At 36.5% G+C, this 24,926-nt stretch overlaps 1 long non-coding RNA gene across 4 annotated transcripts in view; it reads right to left on the bottom strand.

Annotated features, from left to right (window-relative positions):
• Positions 1-24,926, bottom strand: part of LOC132484581 (uncharacterized) — a 49,217-nt gene that overhangs the window by 23,241 nt on the left and 1,050 nt on the right. Inside the window, exon 2 of one of the 4 annotated variants that reach the window (XR_009531232.1) lies at positions 24,037-24,195. The exons of the other annotated variants lie outside the window; for them this stretch is intronic. This is a non-coding gene — a long non-coding RNA (uncharacterized LOC132484581). The remainder of the gene's footprint in view (positions 1-24,036; positions 24,196-24,926) is intronic. 4 annotated transcript variants of the gene reach the window in all.

Genomic DNA, 24,926 nt, shown 5'->3' with positions numbered 1-24,926 from the left:
TTGGCTGGATAAATGGAAAATTATACAGTAGTGTTTTCATTGTCCACTAAAGTCAGTTGTTGCCCATCGTGTCCCCAAACCATTTGTTCCATAGTTTAAAAACTAGATTTAATTTTGAGGTTTACATAAGCCAAATACATATTTTTATACCCAAAGAGGCTAAAAACATATCCTGTGCTCCAAAAATTTAGTTTGTTTTTAACATTTGAGAAAAACAGTGTTATTTCCATTTGTCAGAGCAAGTTGCTCTTGTCTTCCATATCTAGAGGGGATAATAGAATCAAAGAGTGGAAGATACATAGTTTGAATAAAACATGTTCAGTATTATAATTTTTAATATCTAAAAACATGTAAATCAATAAGATTTTTCAAAAGCTACAGAAAAAGAAACAAAAGCTTGATATAAACTTCTTGGCTGGTGAAACCAGAAAACAAAAAATCAGAAACCAGAAAACAAATGAAGCAATCATCCCTCCTCCACGCCTCACTCATCTTGGTCTTTCCCCTTTTTCAGGCGGGCCATAATATAATTTCCAGAGAAACATGAAATTTTTCTTATCAAAGAGGGGCAGAGGTTATAAAAAGGTTGAGAAACACCTTTAGAAACCCATCAGCTGGAGAACTATTTAAACATCACTAGGGACAACATATTCCCCCCATGAGGCATGCTACAGGAAGGAGAGGAATTGAAGCCTTTAATTTCTTCTGTGGTAAAAGGAGCCCCCCAAAATCAGATTATAAACATTGGAATACTAGCTCGAGTGGTTCCACCAAAGATTTTATTGCAGTGACTGTGTCAGACCTTTGCTCTTATCAGTTCTCTTAGGAATAGTCAAATGAACAAGATCCCTGAATAAGGATCTTTACACACTGCTAGTCCTACACTCACTTAAAAAGAAAAATGAAAAAATAAATATTACTCTTATAAATGCCAGTTTTATATGCATTTAATACAGGTTACTCTTTTAAAAATGACCTTTCACTTAAATGAGACTTGCACTGATACACACAAATTTTCTGTAAGAGCCAAGTATTTTTTGCTTATACTGAGAGTCTGCTTGCCTTCTGCTATGAAGTATATGACTTCAGTAACTTCCATTGGATTTTTATTTCTTTGCATCATTGAGATTTCTGCTCAGTGTGTTTTCAACCCCATTTTTTTCAATGTGGTTTCTCATTAAGATTAGATTTTTGAGTTGAAATAATATTTCACACACAAAAAATTGCTCTCTTTGGGCAATAATGACCAATTCAAGATGATTTGAACAGTGCTAACTAAAGAACCATAGATATGGCAAGTTCTGATATCTCATCTGCTGCTGAATTTCTGAATGTTTCAGGAAAGTTTATGTTACTAATGACAGTTCATGGTTTTTTTTTTTTTTTTTTTTTTTTTGCTGTATGCGGGCCTCTCACTGTTGTGGCCTCTCCCGTTGCGGAGCACAGGCTCCGGATGCGCAGGCCCAGCGGCCATGGCTCACGGGCCCAGCCGCTCCGCGGCATATGGGATCCTCCCAGACCGGGGCACGAACCCGTATCCCCTGCATCGGCAGGCGGACTCTCAACCACTGCGCCACCAGGGAGGCCCCAGTTCATGGTTTTAAGTACATATTTATATGGCAAAATTATCAGCTGACACTTAAGCTTACATTGATAGAATCACTGCAATATTTACATTATAAAGGGAATAAACATGCTAGAGACAATTGAGTTGCATCAGTGCTGGGCTGTGTGTGATGGTTAAGGGGGTTGTGACACTTTGAGTCTTGCTAGGGCTTGGTTGATACTGCAGTTAGAATAAGGATGGGCTCAAGGCCAAACGGATGTTAAGAGCTGAGAATCTCAGACAACAGTAGAGGCTACTTCTAGAGTTGTATAAAAGAAATGCCTACGCAGCTCAGTAAACAAGTTACATCTCCTTGCGTGAAGGATACTTAGAAACACTGTTTACTACCATTGATAAAGCCTCACTGTATATGTGGCAAGGCTGGGACTGGCTGAAACGGCAGAGCAGGGCCACTATGCAAAGTGCTGGACAAGACAGTTGAGCTCATCCAGAAACAGACTCAAATAAGGTAATAAAATCAGTCATGGACAACAGACAGCTTTGAGATCATATGTAGCAGCTGAGTCAATCTTCCCCTCATGCCCAGATGGGCAACTCCAAATTCTTTCGCTGTATGCAGATGGTTTATCTTAGCGGACATCTTGGGACTAGTTAACAATGGCATGAGGTGGATTTAACTCCTGAGATGCTTCATTGGCAGTGGGTCCCTGATATCAAACTCAGAAGACTTCTTTGAAAACTATTTAATTGTGGGTAATTTGAATCATCCATTGCATTTGTAAGACTGACCACTGGATATTTTTGTGATTTCACTGTCTTGCAAGCCAAGACACGGTCACATAAATCAATTTTCTAGTTGATGAAAAAATGAAATAGACATCGAATATAAGATGCCATTGGTGATTGGATACATATTAAGGAAAAAATTATGACATGGACCTATACCATTAGGACTACTCTTAAATGAAGGATCAGTTTCAAAGGATTCACTGTATATAGCTTGGTGAAGAAAATAAAATAAGAGTAGACTCTCCTAAGGCTTTAGTTCAGACTTAATTATTTGCTCAGGACAGTGAATTCAAAGAATTACTCTTGGACTTAATGATGACTTCTAGATTTTCTTTGGAAGCTAATGAATCATTTCTGGCATTTCAGCCTCCACATAATATAAAAGGGACCCAACAATTTGGAGATGAGAGACACAAACTTTCTACATATTGGTTAGCTCTCAATCAACACGAGCTGGATAAATTTGAGAGTATGTTCACGATTTTGATGTCAACTTTTAGATCACTAACATGACTAAGACTAATATCCCATTTTCTCAATCCTTATAATGTCCTAAGTTTAAGAATGTAAGTTCCACTTAATATTTGAATATCTAATACACCCAAAACACTGATACTCAGATAAATATGAAATATTTTTTGTCCAAGAGGCAGTAATTGCATAAAAATGTAAGTTAACCTCAAAAGGAAATGGAGTTAGTTACCTGGAGTACAGTTTCTTACTAACAGATACATAGTTGTGAAAGGATGGAGGCAAAATTTGGTGTTAATATACATTTTTTTTTCTGTAAAAGGGAACCATAGCTTTCATCAGACTAAAAATTGGTCAAGATTATTGTTTTGTAGTTTGAGTTGTAGATTCTGTTTCCACATAGCACCAGATGCCTATTATTTCTGAGATAAGGGTGCTGATAATTTATTATCAAGAGAGAATACTTGCTAGGATCTGAAGTAACCTCTACTGATTTTAATTTTAAAAACTGTTTTTCTTGGTGTAACTGGCCATAAATCTTCCATTCAGATGGACCTGGTTTATTGCTTTGGAAAGGGAGGGGAAGGAAGATTTTCTAAGGTGAAAGTCTTAGAAACGATTAAAAGTTAAAAAAAAAAGTTAAGATATTTAAAAAAACAATTAGAAATGTGAAAACATGAGCAGCAACATATAATTCTTAACAAGCAATTGAAGTAAACTCAAATTTTAAACAAACTTAGGAATAACAGTAGTTTTAAAATTACTTTTTGCCAAAGCCAAACTTTTGAAACTACTTGGCCTATTTTTAGGCTAAAGATAGATATAGCTAGATGGATAATGGAGACAGATGTAAATAGATCAACTGTGGATACAAGATCACCTAAAATTAAAAGTCATGGAGTAGCCTTATTTTATTAGCATTTTTTGAACAACAGAGCAGGCAATCTTATATAAGTTTTAAAATACTGTGAACAATATGAAGTAGTAAGAGCCAATATAGAATAAAACTCATCAGAACAATAAACGGAATTAAATGAAGCAAAGTTTGCCCTATTTTCAAGCAAACCAGAATACGCTATTTGATATATCATCATTTGGGGCTCTCAGCTTTAGAATGAAGGGACTATCTTGTTGAATAGCATAACCTGAGAGCCTGTTACACAATAGACACTTGATAAATATCTGTTAAATGAATGGAGTTTGATATTGCAGAAACTCCCCTACCATCACAAAACCTGTAGCACTTTGAAATGCTAATGTCTGGACACTGAGATGAATCCACTGGGAAGAGAGCTCTTAGTAATACTAAAAACATGGGACTAGTTCTTCAGAGCTGAGTCAGAAGGTGCCAGTGACCTGGGGAGCAAAGGGAAGAGGGGAGGGAGGACTTTGAAAATGAAGTATATACATCACATTTATTGGAATACCTAGACCAGCTTATATCTATAACCAGTATCTGATTGGTAAAGGGGGTAGTAGTTTATTCATTCTTATAAAGAACTATAGTGGTTCCTATCATATATCAGCAAGTCAAGCTTTTTGTGATTTAATAAACGCCTAAACATGGATTTTTCTTACATATATGTGCATGCTGGGTAAGGTGCAGCATGCATAAACCAGAATTCAATACAAAATTCTACTCATAAATGACAGATTTTCAACAGTCTGACCTTAACCTTTAGTTAATAAAAGCATTTTTGTGTTTGAAATATACCCATTCACGATATGCAACTCACTTTATCTTGTTTCCATATGGATGGGGCTGGCAATGGGGGAAACAATGACAAATCTGTCTTGACTGAAAGTGTTCTACCAATCCTCCCTCCTCTCCAATCCATCTCCGGTTCCCTGCCTGCTTCCCCCATTCCCCGGCACCCCGCCCCAAACAAGTGGCTTCAAGAGAGGAGTAGCATTAGATTGCTACCAGTGGTAACTGCTGTTGGCTGCATCTTTGAACTTAGGCACATGTCTGTCTAGCAGTGGAAACAAAGGTCTCTGCAGCCCCACTAGCTGGTGCTGTGCTGCTTCTGTCTTCAGCATTCATTAATGAGGCAACGTGAAGGCAAAACCTTCCATTCCTGTCCTCAATCCCTTCCCCCAGCGAAGCATGGGATAGGCATTAAGTAAGACCTCCTTCTCCGAGACCATTTCCCCCACTTGAGCATTCTCTCACAAGCCCCCTTTGTTCCCTGCCCTCCGCCCCCATCTATATGCTGCAGCAGCAGTTGCCCAGATGTTCTCTATCAAAGCCGAAGCCATGGCAGCAAACTTTGGCACACATGAAAGTGCACTGAGTACTCGCTCTCCAGAAATACCTTTTCCACCCCTCTGATTTCTGCAAATATTTTTAAATGTTAATGGGTTCCACTCACCCACAACCTAGGGGGAGGTTACAGAACAGGGCTCTGTGTGTCCAGCAAATTAGCAGCCCAAGGATACTGCTTGGCGCCTGGGTTCTGTCCCACCCTCAGGCATTGGCTGTGGTTCTCCAACCTTGAATTGTTGAGGCCAGTTTGCCAGCGCATAGCTTTCTAGTGACAGAGGTTAGATGGATGGTTGACAGGAAAGTTGCTTCAAGCTACAAAAAAAGAAAGGCCCCTATCTTGCTCTGAAGTTTCTGAGAGCAAGAGAGATCCTTTGAGCATCATGGAAATAAGATTTTGAAGTGTTTATTTTGCCTCTTACTCATCCTCTCTCTTTTTCTTTTTTTTTTTGGTTAAAATTTTTTTCCAATTCAATACACAGGCACAGAACAATGTGATGTGTGCTCTGGGACTTTGGGTATCATGTCCATTTTGAAGTACTTTAAATATACAATAGAAAATGGTATATTAACAGCAGCCTTTGTGCAAATTTTAAAAAATAAAAATTTGGATCTTTCATATGGAGGCAGGAAAGTGATATGTATTTGGAGGAAGAAGAATGGATGGCACAAGAAAGGCTTATTCATCTTCCTTGCATTGAGACAGTATGACAGCTGTTTTAAGGCTCAGTTTGAGGCCTCTAAAATGCCCAGTTTCAAAAGATAATTGAAAGCTACCTTTGAAGATTCTTTGTTTCTAACCCTGTCCTCACAATCTCACAAGTCACTCTGGAAACAAATTGCTTCAATGTCATCACCTCTAGGCCCTTGTTCTCCATGGCTAAGGCTCCCTTGATACTCATTGAAGTCACAGTGCTTGAGCCAGCTAGTCCATATGCTTTGTTCCTGCCCACGCTTGGGAGTGGAGAACTTGGCCTTCAGGTCTTAGGGCCTCCTAGATTTGAGCTTCAGATAATCACACCATGATTCAAAGACTTCAGAATGTGCCAGTCAGACCATCAGTATTCCTGCTTCCAGGCAAAATTTTATTCTACCACTTTTTAGAGAGGAGTAGTTGGAAAATTAGGAGATTTGACTGCAGAGCAAATAGAAGAGTACATAACCTGGATAACTCTTGAGAATCTTGAGAAGTAAAACCAACTACCCACACACGCAGCCTGGGCACTGAGGAAGGAAATAATAACTTACTGCCTAGATTCATGTGATTTTGCTATTCCACTGTCTTCATTAGCATTTTAAATATTTATTTATTTATTTATTTATTTAACTCTTCCAGGACTGTCCTACTGTTTGATTGTTCAATACAGGAATTTCCCCAAAGACCCATCAACTCTTCAACAGAAAACATCAACAGACAAATGCTCAAATTCTTTGGAATCCCTTGGTTCAAAACCTTCCCCTTGCACTTTCTACCAATCCTGGACTTCTTACCCAATCCTAATCTAGTCCCCACATTAAGAGAGCAGATTTAGGGCCTCCCTGGTGGCGCAGTGGTTGAGAGTCCGCCTGCCGATGCAGGGGATACGGGTTCGTGCCCCGGTCTGGGAGGATCCCATATGCCGCGGAGCGGCTGGGCCCGTGAGCCATGGCCGCTGGGCCTGCGCATCCGGAGCCTGTGCTCCACAACGGGAGAGGCCACAACAGTGAGAGGCCCGCATACCGCAAAAAGAAAAAAAAAAAAAAGAGAGCAGATTTAAACCAGACTTCCAATCCTCAACAAATTCTGATCTTACTGTTCCCCCTTTCCCCTCCCATATACTGCCAAAGCTTTGTGAGGTGGTACTTATTACCTTACCTTAGCAATAAATTCAGCTCTATCTTACCCACAGATTGTGTTGGTGATATTTAGGGAGCCAACTGTTGATACGCTTTTGTTTAACTATAACCTGAGATGGAACTAAAAGTTTTAGATTGAATTTCACGTGAAAAACTGGGGGAAGTAGGACAGTTTTTTTTCAATTCTCTATCTTCTTTCCCTCAAAATTCTTCTTCTCTATTATTTGAAAAGTTTTGAGATAATTAAAAAACTGAAATTAAGAAGAATTTCCATTATGAGTTAGTTCTAAAATGAAATTTAAATAATGTTAAGAAGCAAAGCTTTATTTAACAAATTAAAAATATAAGCAGAGACCATGTCTTTAATCTCCAATTTTTAGTGATCACAAATTAATTTGGTGCAAGCCAAAATATCTGTAATATTTATGTCAATGTCAAATCACTGGGACTTTTTAGATGTGGGAAAACTCAGCATACAGAATTCTATTGTTGGCAGTCCCTGTAAGTGTGACTCATCCTGGGTGCATATTGATAAAGTTCCAACAAAGGAACTACCTTGATATCAGACAAGAGTGTAACCAGACAAATAAAGCACACATGGAACTTCACTAAATTTATTTTTAAACAGCAACCAAACAAATCACAATAATAGATGTCTGATATGAGACAGGTGTCTCACCAAAGAATATGATGATAGTTACACAGACCACTAAAAACTCTGGAGAGGTGTGCTGAGTCAAAGGAAAGAACTGTAAGATAAACACTGCTCTATTTACAAATGCCTTAGTTTAAAAAAGAAGCAGAAGCAGAAACAGAAGAAGAGAAGAAGAAATCCAATGAAGATTTTATATACAACAGTGTTTCTCAGGCTAAGTCAGTAGATACTAGGAGCCTGCAAAAATTTTGGCTTTTCTTTAAAAACGTTCTGCAAGTTTGAGGACCACTGTTAAAACACTCTAAATCTTTACTTAAACCAATATAAAGAAGATAAGACTTCTGGTTTAAGAAGGCAAGCTAAACATAATCATCTGTTTCACCTCCTAAAAATCAGAGAAAGCGTAAATAAATAAATTTTTAAAAAGGTGTTAACAAAAAAAAATTACATCAACCAAAACAGAATGCCATGGAAAAAGAAGTTTCCAGAAATTATCATGATTAATGAAATATATGCTGAATTGTAGAATGAATGAGACTCAAGATTAAATCAGTGAGCCAGAAGGGTAAACCAAAAGATTCTATCAGAATTCAGTTGAAAAAGACAAAGAGATTAAAAGGATGAGAGAAAAGATGAGATATGTGGAATATATCTAAAAGTTCTGCCATGCATTTAGTAGGAGTTCAAGAAAGAGAAATTTAAAAAGTAGAAGGAACAAAATCAAATAAATAATAAAAACACTAAAGAACACCAACGACAAAATTTCCCCTAGATAAAGAAAGTCCTTTCATAGTGAAAGAACCCACTGACAGCAGGGAAAGAATAACATCTAGACACATTTTATTAAACTATATGTACTCCAACAATAAGTAATAAACTATGAAAGAGACAAAGAGTATAACTAAATAGAAATGAAAATTAAAACAGCATCGGACCTCTCATCTGCAACAAATACCTAGAAGATAACAGTACAATACTTTAATAAGGGACAATTAGAATTTACATACAAAGTAAACTATCATTTGAAAGCCAGGGCTAATAATAATATGAAAAGTCTAAGAGTTGAACACCAATAATCTTTCTGAAAAAATACAAAATAATGTACTATAACTAAAAACAGAATTTAAGAAAGAGGCTAATATAAGAAAAAACGTGAGCAAATGAAAGATGAAGCCTGCAGTTAAGTTCAAGTAGAAATTGACAATTGACTCTAAAGTTAATTCAATTGCCAAGAAGTGATTCATCAGCAATCACAAACACAATGATAGAAGAGGATGCAAATACACCCAGATCAATCCAAAAGGATTCCAAAAAATCTTCAAATGTAAATTGATGATGCAGTGCATTGTTAAAGAGAAAGTATGGTAAAGGATTTGTCTGCTCTGGGAGATAGAGGAGATTCAGATTCTGATTAATTCTTGATGTTGATAGAAAAGTCAGTATCAGTATGTAATTATAAATGCATAAGTAAAAGTATTTATTTTAAAATTAGCATAACATGGACACTGCATATTATTTCTCCCTTCTGCTTTGGCCCTAAAATGGTTCAGAGCCAAAATCGTTATGTAGCTCTACAAAGTATATGAAACCTTGAAACATGGTTTTGGTAAACTACCCTCATTCCTGGCTCCATTTTATTTTTTCTGCTCTTACTTTCCCTTAACTTGGATTTCCTCATTTCCTTTAAAGTAAAATACATTGGCAAATGTGTGTACATACGTACCTATTCAATATATATGTGTGTGTATACATAAGCATCACCTCAAATTCTTTCGGGCCTAGGCAGGGCTATAAAGAGTACAAATTTATCATTTCTTGATATATGATTTCCATTAACTAAAGGCAAGGGTACACCTTAGCCACATTACTATTTAATCTCCATTTTATTAATGTAATCCAAAGATTATCTGGCCTAGAAATGTCTTAACCTTAAAATGGTTTCCAAACTGTCTACCCTTCTGAATATCAATGAGAGCTTCACTATATCTCTTATCCACATATTGAATCTTATGTAAATTCAGTGACCAAAAAGAAACATTTTTTAATATTCAAAGTGATTGGCTAACTGCCATAATCTTAAAAAAAAACTATACAAAAACAATACTCTTGCTTTTGAAGCAAAAGAGTGCATTAAGAGCATGAACTCTTGAGTCAGACTTCCTGGATTAATCCCAATTACTAGGTGTGGCAACTTGGAAAAGTTACTTAAACTCTTTGTTCCTCAGTTTCCTTACCTGCAAAATGGGAGGGATAATAAGAAGGTTGTTGTGAAGATGTAAAAAGATAAACATGAGAACCTCTTAGAACAGAGAATGCCAAAATAAATGTTAGCTACAATTATTTTAATAAAATATTTTCCTGAAAGACATCTTTCCCAGAAACATTTTAGCATTCTATCATACAAATGATTGTTTCAAGGGATCCAGATCAAAGCTCATTCAGATTCTTTGTGAAAAACAAGTAATATAAATAAAACATGACCACTTTGACTTTTTCTATTTCCATTCATTTTGCCAAGCCACTTATTCAATAGCTACTTAAAGTTTATAACTAGGCATTTGCTCAAAATTCTCCATTTGATAAGGTGACTAAATTCTGTCAAAACTTTCCCAGGTGGTATATCCCCAAAGAAATGGTACTAGTCCATCTTACCCAGTTAAATCAAATTTTCCCTTTAAACTTAGACCTTTATAACTGATGGCTTCCAAAATGTACATTTAGTAAGTATAAAAGAATTCCTCTTCAGTGGTCTGCTGGAGCAGGCTGGCATCAACTGATAAGAGGTGACTGTATGCATCTCTTCTTAACTCCACATTTCATATTTACACTATGGGAATCAAGAAATCAAGGTGGTTGCTGGCTTTTTTCTTTTCTTTCTGGAGAGCCTTTCATTAAACATTACCAGCAAATCATAGCCTCTAGCTCAAAAGAACCAGTCTTTGTGAAATCCCAGATTTAGAGTGTCTACGTTGTCTTTTACAGTGCAGTGTATTTTAAAAGCAGGTATCAGAAAAATCCTGATTTGAACATATGAAAGAAATACAGTGTAAAAAAAAAAGTGTGTTTTTATAATATTCCTACTTGTGAATCTAGCTTTCTATTCTGGTTTAAAATTTTGAGCATAAATCTTTTTAGATGAAATAGCGGTAATGTGGTTTGATGATTCCACATACTCAATTAACTTGGAAATATTGATACATGATAGTAAGTCCTCTTAGAAATTCAGCCTGTTTTATTCAAAGAAGTTTAAATGCAGAATATTTTATTTTGCTCTGGAAATTTTATAAAGATGCTTTGCCAAAAGCACTAAATATTTGATTCCAGTTGTTAAGATTTGCAGGAACTGCTTTAAATTTATTATAAAAAGTAACAGCAACAGCAACACATTTTCCCCTTTCATTAAGGTAGTGAAAAACAGAACTTTAAGAGCTTTTCCATAAAAATGCTCTAAAATATTCCATTAAAATTAAAAGGCAACTGCCATTTCACACGTGGTCAGATTTAACTATTCAAAATTATTTTAGGTATATCAGGCTCCAAAGACCAAACTACCTGAGAATCCAGCTGTGTTCAAAGATCTCTAGAACTTAGCCTCCAGAGATGGATAGGGCTGACCAGAGAAGGGAAGAATAATTTGGGGTGCAATATTAGTATGCTATTCCCTCCAATTCCTCACTTAATTATAGGTTTTTTTTTTTTTTTTTTTTTTCTTTTTGCGGTATGCGGGCCTCTCACTGTTGTGGCCTCTCCCGTTGCGGAGCACAGGCTCCGGATGCGCAGGCCCAGCGGCCATGGCTCACGGGCCCAGCCGCTCCGCGGCATATGGGATCCTCCCAGACCGGGGCACGAACCCGTATCCCCTGCATCGGCAGGCGGACTCTTAACCACTGCGCCACCAGGGAGGCCCCAATTATAGGTTTCTTAATGAAACAGTCATCCTGCACTGATCAGGGAGAAATCCACAGTAGAGACTTCCCTGGCGGTGCAGTGGTTAAGAATCCACCTGCCAATGCAGGAGACACGGGTTTGAGCCCTGGTCCGGGAAGATCCCATATGCCTCAGAGCAACTAAGTCCATGTGCCACAACTACTGAGCCTGTGCTCTAGAGCCCGTGAGCCAAAACTACTGAGCCCGCGTGCTGCAACTACTGAAGCCCGTGCGCCTAGAGCCCACGCTCCACAAGCCCCCGCTTGCCATAGCTAGAGAAAGCTCGCGCACAGCAACGAAGACCCAACGCAACCAAAAAATTAATAAATTAATAAATAAATAAATTTATTTAAAAAAAAAGAAATCTACAGTAGAGCAAGGAGCTTGGAACAAAAACCCAATTCCAATATTGATAGCATGTGACCTCACGTCAGCAATGGTGAATTGAGAGTCTTAATGGCAAGCAATCTTCCAAGGTTGTGGGAAATAATAACATTTCAGTTGAAATCTTATGCTCTCATGATTATAAAAAGTAGTTTTTAAATGCTACAATAATATGCATATTTGTCTTTAAATATTATACTCCTTCTGGTATGGTTCTCCTTGCCTAGTTTTGTTTTATAGCAATACTTCTGCATTTTAAATATGGTTCAAACATTAGCTGCCACAAAGATATGTAGTTTCGTGCATGAATCACTCATTAATGTAGTTCTTAGGGTGGCCCATTATTCGTATGTTTAATTAGCCCTAGAATCAGATTGTTAAATATTGTTTAAATGTCCCAAATATCAGGAAATAAGTACCCTATATTTTTCAGGAATTTATTATTGACTTTTGTACTTAAACCTTAACAATCCTTGTTAGGGTCTCTCCCAGAACCCCAACAAACTTTGAAATAACTTACTTTTACTTTAGTGCCAGATGCTGATGTCTTTGGAATTTCATTTTTGGTAGAAAAGAGAGTTATCAAAAAAAAAAGTGAACTAATGACATAAGATTAAAAAGCATGGACACAAAAGATATAGTAACTAAATTAAAAGGCCAAAAGACTTGCCAATAAGTCTTTATCTCCGAACCAGTGTTAGAAATAGGATATGGGGATAGGAGTGTTTTTGTTTGGTTGGCTTGTTTGTTTAGACTTAAGTGAAAAGTACAGGGCTTGAAGACATGCATATTTGGGGTATCATTCTGACTCTCCCATTTACTCATTTGCCTGACCCTCAGGAAATCACTCAACTTCAAGTGATTTCTACATTTCATTAGATTTCCTTTCAGATCCATCAAAAAATGAGAAAAAATAGTGAACATTATTTTAATGATCTTATTTATACAAATACGGTATACATTCTGAAAAACTATAAAACAATGATAACTTTCAGGTTAGGCCACTGCCCTTCCTCAAAATATTCCGTTTAAGAACTTCTCAGCCTCTGCTTTAGAAAGATTTCTTATGGTAAAGTCTGGCTATAATGTTATTTCAGGTGAAGGACTCCTTCGACTTCACACACACATTACTTGCTGGCAGGCCACTGGCTTTTCTTCCCCCTGAATCGAGGAAAGGGCAATTTCTTGTCTACTCACCTATGCATTTACTGTGAGCTCAACTCCATTTGGTGGAAAGCTGCCATACACTTATAAGAGCCTAAGGGATACTGGCTGGTTGTCATCTTTCTCTTGCTCACTCCCACCACACCAAGTGCCCTGGCAAGGTTGCTGCACCTGGACTCTGCATTCCCTACAGAGCACCTTGTTACCAAAATTGTGGAAAACTTGTACTAAGTTCAGAGAAGAGCTACTAAAATGATTAAGTGACTGAGGGGACCAATTTATAAGGAACTCAGAAATGTTTGGTTAAGTGGTAATTACCCTAAAAAAGGTGTGGTGGCTCTGGCATTAAGTTTGAATTCCAAACCATTCTTGGCAAAAAGACTTCCTTTCAGGCCTCTACATTCAGAAATGCTCCGAAGAGGGGGCAGAATCTCCCTCTTGTTTGGGCCCCCGAACCACTGCACAGGTTGCTTGGGTGATATCCCCACTTAAGTGTAATGACTTCTACAAACAAGCATGGAAGGAAAACTATCAAAGCAGAGAGCTCACTTAAGAAGGCTGAAGGATGCTTAAAGGCAAGTCTTCTTGGGAATCATGAAGAACAAGCCTGGGCTGTGACGGGCCAGTCCCTCCACCCCTGTTAAGCACCTATTCACACCCCATTGCCAATCTCTGCTCGATGGGTGGTACCATTTAATAAGAGCTGCTGACTGAGTCCAAGTGTGCAAGTCTGCCTAAAATACACTGCTGGGAATGTGGAGTCCTTCAAGAATGACAGTTCCCACTTGGCCAAAGAGGAAAATCTAAGAACACCTGTAACAGTTAAGGAGGCTGAAAGAGATAATTCCTCATAGCAGTATTTCCCAAAATGTCTTCCAGGTGATGTTACTATGTGTTACACATACTAAAAAAGAAAAGAGCTAAAAACTGGAACAAATGAAGCTTCACCTTGTGTGTATGTACATGATGTGTTTGTTAACAGTAACACCTCTCAGAGCCATTAATATGCTAAAGTCCGTTGTGTCTCACTAAAAGGGGTGGTGTGTACACTCTTTCCCAAATTCAAATTGAGCATGGAATGCTTTATTCCTTAAGTACAGGTTCTTTGAATTCACAGCCACTTCCATAATGCCATTTATTGGGTTAGCCAAAAAGTTCATTCAGGTTTTTGGTAGCATCGTTCAGAAAAACCAGAACAAACTTTTTGGCCAGCCCAATACAATGCTGCACTCAGTAAATAAACAATGAAATGTATGAATCAGCCTAAGCTAGAAAACAAATCTTAAATCCAAATCCACTCCTCTTTCCACCACACTGATATTCTAGTTACACTTCACTTACATGAATCTTTTTATCCTGTATAAATTAAATGAAATTTGTTTACTAGAAGCAGATTGACTACCTGAGGCTACTACAGCTCAAGCTTGAGGGCCTTCCACTTGCTTGAGGCTTCCAAGTCTCTGAAAGTAAGTGTGCACTTATAATATTGTAATCTTTATTTCTTAAGGAGGCCCCACAAAACTGTATAATCTTCATGTCCTACAAAACCTGCTGTTACCATATAAGATGAAAATGACTCAATAGTTTGTCACCAAATTTGTAAGTTATGATTGAGATAGCTGAACTTAAATTACTCATGATATGACAGACTAAAATTCACTTTAGATTACTCTCAGGTCACCTTTGAGAGAGAGGTATTCATCCTTCTGTGCAGGTAAAATGTAGATCCAAGTAAGAACTAAAAGTAGATTCATTCCCTCTATATGCTCCATAAGAACATTAGCTTCAACCAGCTCACTTTTTAGAATTCCTCTTAGGACATTCATCACCTCTATTATTCTGTTTTTGCTTTTGTTTTTTAAAACACCTTACCCAATAGTATTACTTCTACTCTCCCTACTTCTCAATATTTTAAGACCATGAATAGCCACTTTGAAATCATCACATTGTAAATATTACCACAGTTGAAATTCCTTCTGAAGACCATCTGAAGTTTCTGTATCATTTTTTTTTCCTTGAGTAGGGACTGACATCTTTAAACTTGAACCCACAGTACTGCAATTTGGCATTCCACTTCAATTCTTTAAAAGCTTCATTTATACTTGTCTTTTGGAATTTCCTGTAGGCTGCCTCAGATAAAATTTTCCAGTCTAATCTTCCTCTTGTCTGCTCTCTAGTTTGACATTATGCCTTCAAAATCAGATCTTATTATTTAATACAAAACAAAACACTTTATTACAGATTAGTAAATCAATAACATTAAAAGACTGACCTTGGTGATTCATTTATACTATGACTGATAAGCCAAGGTTTAAGCTTTGACTATTGATAGTCAAAGCTTTGTAAATTTCTTCTAGACTATTCATAATTTAACAAGATATTCTAACAACCACACACACGCAGAAATCACTATCCAACCACTTGTGTCTTAGACTAAATCAATGCTTCACTCTCTCATTTTTTAAGTAAACTTATAGCTAAAATTACAAAACTAGGACTGTGTATAAAGGCCAAACATTTTACCTTCCTCTGTTTACTTCCTATTATCTTCCTGAGTTGGTGACTATGAAAATATGCTAAGCCCAAAATAACAGTTGTGCACTGCCAGGTCATCCTCAGTCCCACTTCCAGCCAAATGGGACTTCACAGACCTTTACAAGTCATAGTGTTTGTAAATATCCAAGGAAATTACTTCATTCAGTCAATTATTTCTGGAGAAAGCTGGCAGAATAACACAGTAATTAAACTGAAGACTAAACAGGAGACCTATTTTGCCCAGAGGTTCTAATTAATGCTTTTAATGTATTTTCATTTCTTAAATATGCTTGAAATAGCAGTGTAATGAAAAGGCATTGCCTCTTCATTGAGAAATATATTTAAAATATTCCAGTGAAGACAGTATATGGAAAAGGAAAGAGAAACTCAGTATGATTTCTTATTTTAAGTGTGAGGAATTCTGAAATCAAAAAACAACTGGATTCAAATGCAAATAGAATAGACATCCCAAAGCCAGGACATCATGTGGTCAGGACTCAGTTGTCTCTGTGCTAGATATTCACTTCATAGTGAATATGCTGTCTGCAGCATATTGCCCTCCGGTCTCCCTTTGGCTCCTCCAATTGGCCACCAGCATATTCTGATTCACGCATCCATCCATTCATTCATTGAGTCACCATCTCAAGTGACTTGTAATGTGACTTGTAATGTGACTTGTAATGTAGCCATAAACAGAAATACTTTCCCACATACCTCTCCTAGCTGCCTAATGGTTACACACTTGGAGACAGACAACAGTTCAAACACAAAGAAATAAATTAGAATTCAAAAGCTAATGGAAAGAACTTTGAATGCTTCCCAAAGGAAAATGCAAACTGTTAAATTACTTATAGTACTTCATTTTTAAAAGCCTCTTGCTTACAAATAACCACCATCTTTCCTTGTACCTGATGCCATGAATACAAAGGTTAAAAAAAGGGAAACTTTTAGGCAGTCTGTAACAGTCTAAAGAATGAAGTAAGAGAAGTTGGCAAAAATCAAGACCAGCTAAGGGAAACCAAGTCAGAAAATTCCAAGGTTGAGTGAAATTGGGAGAGTTAATGACTAAAAAGTGCTTCTGCTACACTTCACAAATATTTCTCATTTCTCTTTGTCAGGACACATGGTATTTCACTTACTAAAGATTCTTCTGGATGAATAAGCATACTGTTTTGAAAATGCAAATAACATGGAATTAAGAACTCAGTTACATAAGAATTTAATGAGATGTATGCCACAGTTCTTTATAAACTGAGGAATACTACAAAATCAGAATGGCGGGTAGGTAAGATAATAGATTCTGGAGTCATACTGTCTGAGTTTGAGTCTTAGCTCTATTACTAACAAGCTATGCAAGTTTGGGCAACTCACAGTCTCTTGGTGCCTCAGTTTCCTCATCTACACAACGGGAATATCAGTTGAAAGTATTCCACAGTGTTGAAAGGCTTAATTAATATATGTAAAGCACTTAAAACAGTGCTGGGACTTGCACTGTTGACCAAAATGGAGTAAGAGGGATTGAATTTATGTTTCCTCCTAAAACAACCACAAACAAACAAGCAAATAGAATATATGAAACAATGATTTTCAAGACATAGGCAAAGGAGAATAGTTATCCCTGAGACATGGGAAACAAATGAAACAAGCCCTATGATTCCCCAATTTAATGCCTTGAGAGAGCTCCTAGGCCACCAAATGGGGTGGGGGAGAGGGGAGAATCCAGGCAAAGCCTGCTGGACTCCATAGGTTGAGGAGATGAAGTTCAGAGTACCAGGAAAACAAGGGGGTCAGGATTTCCAAGACAGAGTACCAGAAAGGAAAGAGCTGCACAGGAAAGGAATGATGGAGATCAGCAGAGGGTCCCCTCAAATATGCAGCAGAATAGTGATCAGCACATGCATGTGAGGAAACTGTGTGAGGCCAGGGAAAGAACTATCCAAAAGCACCAGAGAATACAGTACACAGCACCCACATAGGACCAGGAATAGGGGCTATTGCCACCAGTCAGACTGGAAAACCTCATAATTTACAGAGCGTTTGGTAGAGTATTCAACAGATTCTTGCCTCAGTAGTAGGAAATAATTAGTCTTGAGTAAACATTTCTCTGGTCACATCTAACAAATTTTAAAAGTTAAAATTCTCAAAAAGATAAAACTATCTCCAAGTAACTTAACTGCATCTCAGAACAAAGCTCAAAAATATTTATAGGAAAACAAAAATAGCTAACACCCAACGTGATAAAATTCACATCTTGAATCAAATCAAAGGTTATGAGGCATGCAAAGAAGCCAGAAAATATGAATCATATTGAAGAAAATAATTAATCAATTAGAACTGACCCAGAACTAACACAGATGTTAAAATCATCAGACAATGACATTATTTATCACTACTGTATTCCATATGTTCAGAATGTTAAGGAGAGATACCAAAGATATAAAAAGATCCAAACAGAACATCTATAGAAAGAAACTACAATGTCTGTGTTGAAAAAATACACTTGATGGGATTAGTAGAAGGTTAGACATTGGATAAAATATTTGTGAATTTGAAGACACAACAATAGAAACTATACAAAATGAAGCAAAAAGAGGGAAAGAAAACCATGTTAAAAAATAAAAAGAGCATCAGTGAACTGCAGGAAAACTTAAAGTGGCTAACAAATGTGTAATGGAAACCCCAAAAGAAGACAGCAGGGAGGACAGAAAATATATTTGAAGAAATAATAGTAGTCTATTCCTTTTTATTACTGAATAGTATTCTATCACATGAGTAAAACACAATTTGTTTATCCAGTTATTAAGCAATAGACATTGGGATTGTTCCCAGTATTTTGCCTGATATGAATAAAACTTTCTTGTATATTCAAGTACAAAAAAACAAAAACAAAAAAACCAAAGGCAAAATAAAGACTTTTTTACATATATAAAAGCTGAAAGAATTCATCAACAGTAGACCTTAACAGTACTAGAAGAAATGTTAAGCCTTTTAGGAGGAAAATTATACCTGATGAAAATATGGATCTGCACACAGGAATGAAGAGCACAAAAATCTGTATCTATATGAGTAAATATATAAGACTTTTTTATTTAAATCTTTTAAAGAAATAATTGTTTAAATGAAGATAATAACAATATATTGTGAGATTTATAACATGTATAAGTTAAATGCATGAAAATAATAACATAAAGGGCAGAAGAGAAGTAGAATATATATTTGTAAGTTTCTTATATGTGAAGTGTTATAATATTATGTGAATGTCAACTGTGATAAGTTAAAGCTGTATACTATCATTCTAAAGCAACCACTGAAATAATAAAACAGAGTTATAGCTAATAAGTTACCAAAGGAAATAGAATCATTTAAAAACTTTAATGAAAAAGAAGATGGGGAAGGGGAACAAACAACAAAGACAAAGAGAAATCAAAGACTGGAATATTTTGGTTTAAGGTTTAAGGTTTAGCTTAGAGGTTTAAGACCTAAACATAATAATCACATTAAATATAAATGGTATAAACACACTAATTAAAAGGCAGAAGTTGCTATATTGGCTAGAAAAGCAAGACCAATGCTGCCTAAAAGAAAGGTACAAGTATGTTAAAAGAAAAAAAAAAGATATACCATCCTAACATTATTCAAAAGGAAACTAGAGTGGCATATTAATATCAGACTAAATAGATTTAAGACAAATATTATCAGGCAAAAGGAGGACATATTTTATAAGTGGGTCTAATAATCAAGAAGACATACAATCCTAAGTGTTCATGCACCTAATAATAGGGCTTCAAGACATTAACACAATACTGAGAGAACAGCAAGAAGAAATGACAAATCCCCAGTTATAGTAGGAGATTTCATTTCTCATCTCTCAATAAACAGAATAAGTAGACAGAAAGCCAGTAATGATATGGGAGACTTAAAAACCACAATCAAACAAAATTGACCTGATTGGCACTAATAGAACACTCTATCCAACAGCAACAGAATTCATGTTCCTTTCATTTTCACACAGAATATTTTCCAAGAGAGACTACATTGTGGGGCATAAAACATATCTCAATAAATATAAAAGGACTCAAATTATATATACTACTTACCTGATCACAATGAAATTAAACTAGGAATCAGTAGTAAGAGAGGACTCTAGAAATCTCCAAATATTGATATTTAAAATTAAACAACAGAATTTTAATCAATGCCTCAAAGATAAAATCAAAAGAGAAATTAGAATTGAATGAAAAAAACACAGCACATCAAAATTCATGGGATTCTGCCAAAGCAGTACTTAGGAGAAAATTTATTGCACTAAACACCTATTTCGAAAAGAGAAAAGTTTTAAATCAACAACCTCAATTTCTATCTTAAGAAACTAGAAAAAGAAGAGCAAATGAAAAATGAAGTAAGCAGAAGAAATAAAATTGTAAAGATTAGAGCAGAACTCAACAAAATGGGAAGCTAATAAACAATAGAGAAATTTAGTAACACCAAAAGCTGATTGTCTGAGAAAACAGAATTGCTAAACCTCTAAGGAGAGTGATCAGATAAAAAGAGATAAGATACAAATTACCAATATCAGGAATTAGAGAAGTGATAACACTGCAAAATCTACAGATATTAAAAGGATAATAAGTGTTGGGGGTCCCCATACCACCCTAAGTTTTGATGATTAGCACTAGAAAGACTCAAAGAACTCAGAAAAACGGTTATACTTACAATTGCAGTTTATTACAGTGAACAGATACATATTAAAATCAGAAAAGGCAAAACACACAGAGACGAGCCCAGAAGAAATCAGATATAAACTTCTAGTTGTCCTCTCCCAATGTAGTTGTATGGACAGGTCTTAATTCTCCCATCAATGATGTGTGACAACACATATGAAGTATTGCCACCAGGGAAGCTCATGTAAACCTTGTTGTCTAGGGTTCTTATTGGGAGTCAAGTCATGCAGGCATGGAACACCAACATCACTGATTTTAGCTATCCAGTCTCCAGCCCCTCCAGAGATCAAACTGATAAAGTATGGCCCAGAAATCCAGGTAAACAAAAATAGGCATTCACCATAAATCACATTGTTAGCATAAACTATCTGACAAGCACAAAGACCCTAGGCATATAAAGACAATCTTATCATGAAGGATGCTTAGACGTTTTCTCCCAGGAGCCAGTCAAGGGCCAGTTATTTCTTTGGAATGTGCAGAGTTTAAACATCACAAACCCTCTGAGCTAACCCTTTCCTGAACAATAAGAACATTATGAACAATTTTATGCCAATAAATTCAACAACTTAGATGAAACAAAGAAATATCTTGAAGGAAAAACTACCAAAATCACTCAAGAATAAATAATCTAAGTAGGCCTTTATCTATCAAAGAAATTCAATTTGTAGTTAAAAAGTTTCCCACAAAGAAAAATTCAGATGGCTTCACTGGTAAATTCTACCAAGTATATAAGGAAGAATTAATACCAATGCTACACAAGTCTTTCAGAAAATCAAAGAGAAGAAAACATTTCTTATTTGGTGAAACCAGTATTACCCTGACCCCCAAACAAGGGAAACATTACACAAAATTAAACTTTAGACCAATATCTCTCATGAACATATGCAAAAATTTTAACAACATTTTAGCCAATCAAATCCAATATACAAAAAGCATAATGTACTATACTACATCTAAGTAAAGTTTATCCCAGGATGCAAAATTGGTGTAACATTGGCCAGCTGATCAATGCAATTCACCATATTAAGAATCTAATAAAGAAAAATCATATTATCATGTCAATAGACCCAGAAAACACATGAAAGAAAATCCATTATCCATTTCTGATAAAAAACTCTTAGAAAACTAGGAATAGAAAGGACATCAACCTAATAAAGGACATCTACCAAAAAAAACCCCTAAAGCTAGCACCACACTTAATGGTGAAAGACTTTATGCTTTTCCCCTAAGATCAGAAACAAGAAAGGATACCCAATCTCATTTTTCTATTCAACATTATACTGGTGGGTCTAGCCAGTGCAATAAGGCAAGAAAAGAAAAAAAGGTATGCAGATTAGAAGAAAGAAAGAAGTAAAACTGTCGTTTGCAGACAACATGATCATCCAGGTAGAAAATCCAATGAAATCTACTTTAAAAAATGCTGCTACAACTGTTAAGTGTGTTGGGCTTCCCTGATGGCACAGTGGTTAAGAATCTGCCTGCCAATGCAGGGGACACAGGTTTGAGCCCTGGTCCGGGAAGATTCCACATGCTGCAGAGCAACTAGCCCATGCACAACTACTGAAGCCCATGCACATAGAGCCCGTGCTCCGTAACAAGAGAACCCATGACAATGAGAAGCCCGCACACCACAACGAAGAGTAGCCCCCACTCACCACAACTAGAGAAAGCCCACGTGCAGAAACGAAGACACAACACAGCCAAAAATAAAAACAAATAAATACAAAATTAAAAAAAACAAAACTATTAAGTGTGTTTATCATGGTTGATCAACAAAAATTGATTTTATTTCTATATAGTAGACACAAAATATTAAAAATTGAATAAAATTGCTATTTACAATAGCATCATGTTATTAATTACTTATGGATAAATCTGATAGATGTGTAAGACATATATTGAAAATTATGGGCTACTGATGAAATGCTATTTTAAAGGCTTTATAAAAAATAAAATAGCATCTTGATTCTTTTCAGCCTATTTTTTTTTTTTTTTTTTTTTTGCGGTATGTGGGCCTCTCACTGTTGTGGCCTCTCCCATTGGGGAGCACAGGCTCCGGATGCGCAGGCTTAACGGCCATGGCTCACGGGCCCAGCCGCTACATGGCATGTGGGATCTTCCCGGACTGGGGCACAAACCCGTGTCCCCTGCATCGGCAGGCGGACTCTCAACCACTGCGCCACCAGGGAAGTCCCCAGCCTATTTTTAAAATAAATTTATTTATATTTTATTTGTTTATTTTTGGCTGCGTTGGGTCTTGGTTGCTGCATGCAGACTTTCTCTAGTTGTTGTGAGTGGTGGCTACTCTTCATTGTAGTGCACAGGCTTCTCACTGTGGTGGTGGAGCATGGGCTCTAGGTGCATTGGCTTCAGCAGTTGTGGCTCACAGGCTCTAGAACGCAGACTCAGTAGTTGTGGCGCACGGGCTTAGTTGCTCCACAGCATGTGGGATCTTCCCAGATCAGGGATCAAACCCACGTCCCCTGCATTGGCAGGCACATTCTTAACCACTGTGCCACCAAGGAAGTCCCTGTTCAGCCTATTTTTAATGTTTTTTATTTACTAAACCATGAGGCCATGGCTGCAACTAGCAATAAGTAACAAATGGGGTTCATAGAAACTCATACTGGAAAGGAATCTCAGAATATATAAGATGTGGAAATGTTTCAATACTTAAGTTTGAAAGGTTTCTTCTTTCAATATTTATGTGAGCGCTCAGTAGGTGTCAAACACTGTTATACACTGAGTAAATAAAAGATGCCTCAGCTGATCTTGTGGAGATATTAACTAGTAAAGGGAAACAGAAAATAAACAAATGCAAATAATTTAGGAGTTGTAATTAGTGCTAAATGAAAGTAATAAAGAACACAGAAATGTAGGTAAAAAACTGGGGTGCTATTTGGATAGAATAGGGTAGTCATTGAAGTCTAAGTGGACATTCAGGTCAAAACCTGAAGCAGAAAGAGCCAGCCAGATAAGGTAAAGATCATTACAGCCAAATGGAACAGGAGTTGGGAACACCTTGGGTAGGGCAGTAGGGGATGCCAGGAGAGACTGGCATGTTCTAAAACTCCAAAGAAAGCCAACCTGGCTGGAGTGTAGGGAATGTGGAATAAAGGGAAAGACAGCACAATGGTCATGTAAGAGGTAGGCAGGGATCAGATCATGCAGGCTCATGTAGGAACTGGGATTTTATTCAAAGGGCAACGGGAAGCTGTTCTACAGTTTTAAGCAGGCTATAGACATTAGATTTTTCTTTTCTAAAAAATTACTCTAGCTTCTCTGTTGGAGAATCAACTGGAGGCAATATAATAGTCTAAGTTGTCACAGATGGTCCCCTTTTGCTACAAACACAAAAATGCTGTATACTACACAACATGTTTTTATTTAAAAGAAAAAGTACATCACAGAACTTAAAAGAAAGCAAAAAGAGATGCAGAAAGCAAATCCAAGGGGTACTCTACCTGAATGTGTGCTGGGGATTTGATTCCTAAACACATATGAAGACAAGATCACCGAAATAAAGTTCAGAGTGTGGAAAGGATGGTCCACATGGTAACAGAGGACTAGAAAAAACTCAGCCTACTGCTTTGTAAAAGCAGTAAGGAAAACTGTTATCTCTGAGTTATATATATATATATTTTAAGGGCATCTACAGATACTTGAGGCCCGTATCATACTTGGGGGTTAGATCTAAATTTATATTACAAGTTTAAAAATTTACCTTAAATCTGGTTTAAAGCAAATGAAAGTTCTAGGGACCAGCAAAACCAATCTGTAGTCTCTCAATCCAAGATATAAAGGGCTCTTACAGAACTTTTTTGAAGATAAACTCCCAATAAAATATACATTATTTGAAGAAACCAGTCACCATGAGGAAGAGCTAACAGAAACAAAAAACAGTAGATTTAGAAGCTTGCAAATTGGAAATTATAACTTTATACAGACGTTGTCTTTTACCATAATCTTGCTCATGCTTTGGTTCTCATTCAGGGTTAATGCAAAACTTTTTAAAATACCTTAATTTCCATCTCTGATTACTGATACTTCTTGAAATCTACCCAAAGTGAGCTAAAGAATGTTTATGTATAAATTTTAACATGGGCCATACAAGGTGGTTCATTTTTATTAGATGGAACTAGATAGCTGATGCCTGTAAATGGCAAACTGAATTAACTACCAGAATGTACTGATCCCCATCTACTATTTTGAAGCTAGATTATCTGTATACTTTAACGTGTTTAGTCTAGCTTCAAAAACTGGATGAATCGGGCTCCTCCAATCCTTTTGGATAGCATTTTTTTTAATGTTAGGAAAAATGAGTCCCCAGTTAAAATGAAGTTTGTGCACACCTAAATTTATGAAATCGCTTTTAAGTTTAAAAGATTAAAGTTTACAAAGAGAATTCCAAACACCCTTCACCTTCTAATCACCTATTTAAGCTTGAAATATTCATTCCAACTCTTTTCTTGGTGTAGTAGTCTTTATTTCAATTTGTTTAAAAATATTGACACACTAAAACCAGAAACCACACATGTGATTTTTAAATTTAAGCCAAAACTGGTTTTAAAAATGAAAAACAGTGAAAAGAGAAACACGAAAAATGGTCTCATT

This window comes from Mesoplodon densirostris, chromosome 2 (genome assembly GCF_025265405.1).
Source record: "Mesoplodon densirostris isolate mMesDen1 chromosome 2, mMesDen1 primary haplotype, whole genome shotgun sequence".
NCBI classification, from domain to species: Eukaryota; Metazoa; Chordata; class Mammalia; order Artiodactyla; family Ziphiidae; genus Mesoplodon; species Mesoplodon densirostris.
This window is presented reverse-complemented; position numbering and strand designations above follow the sequence as displayed.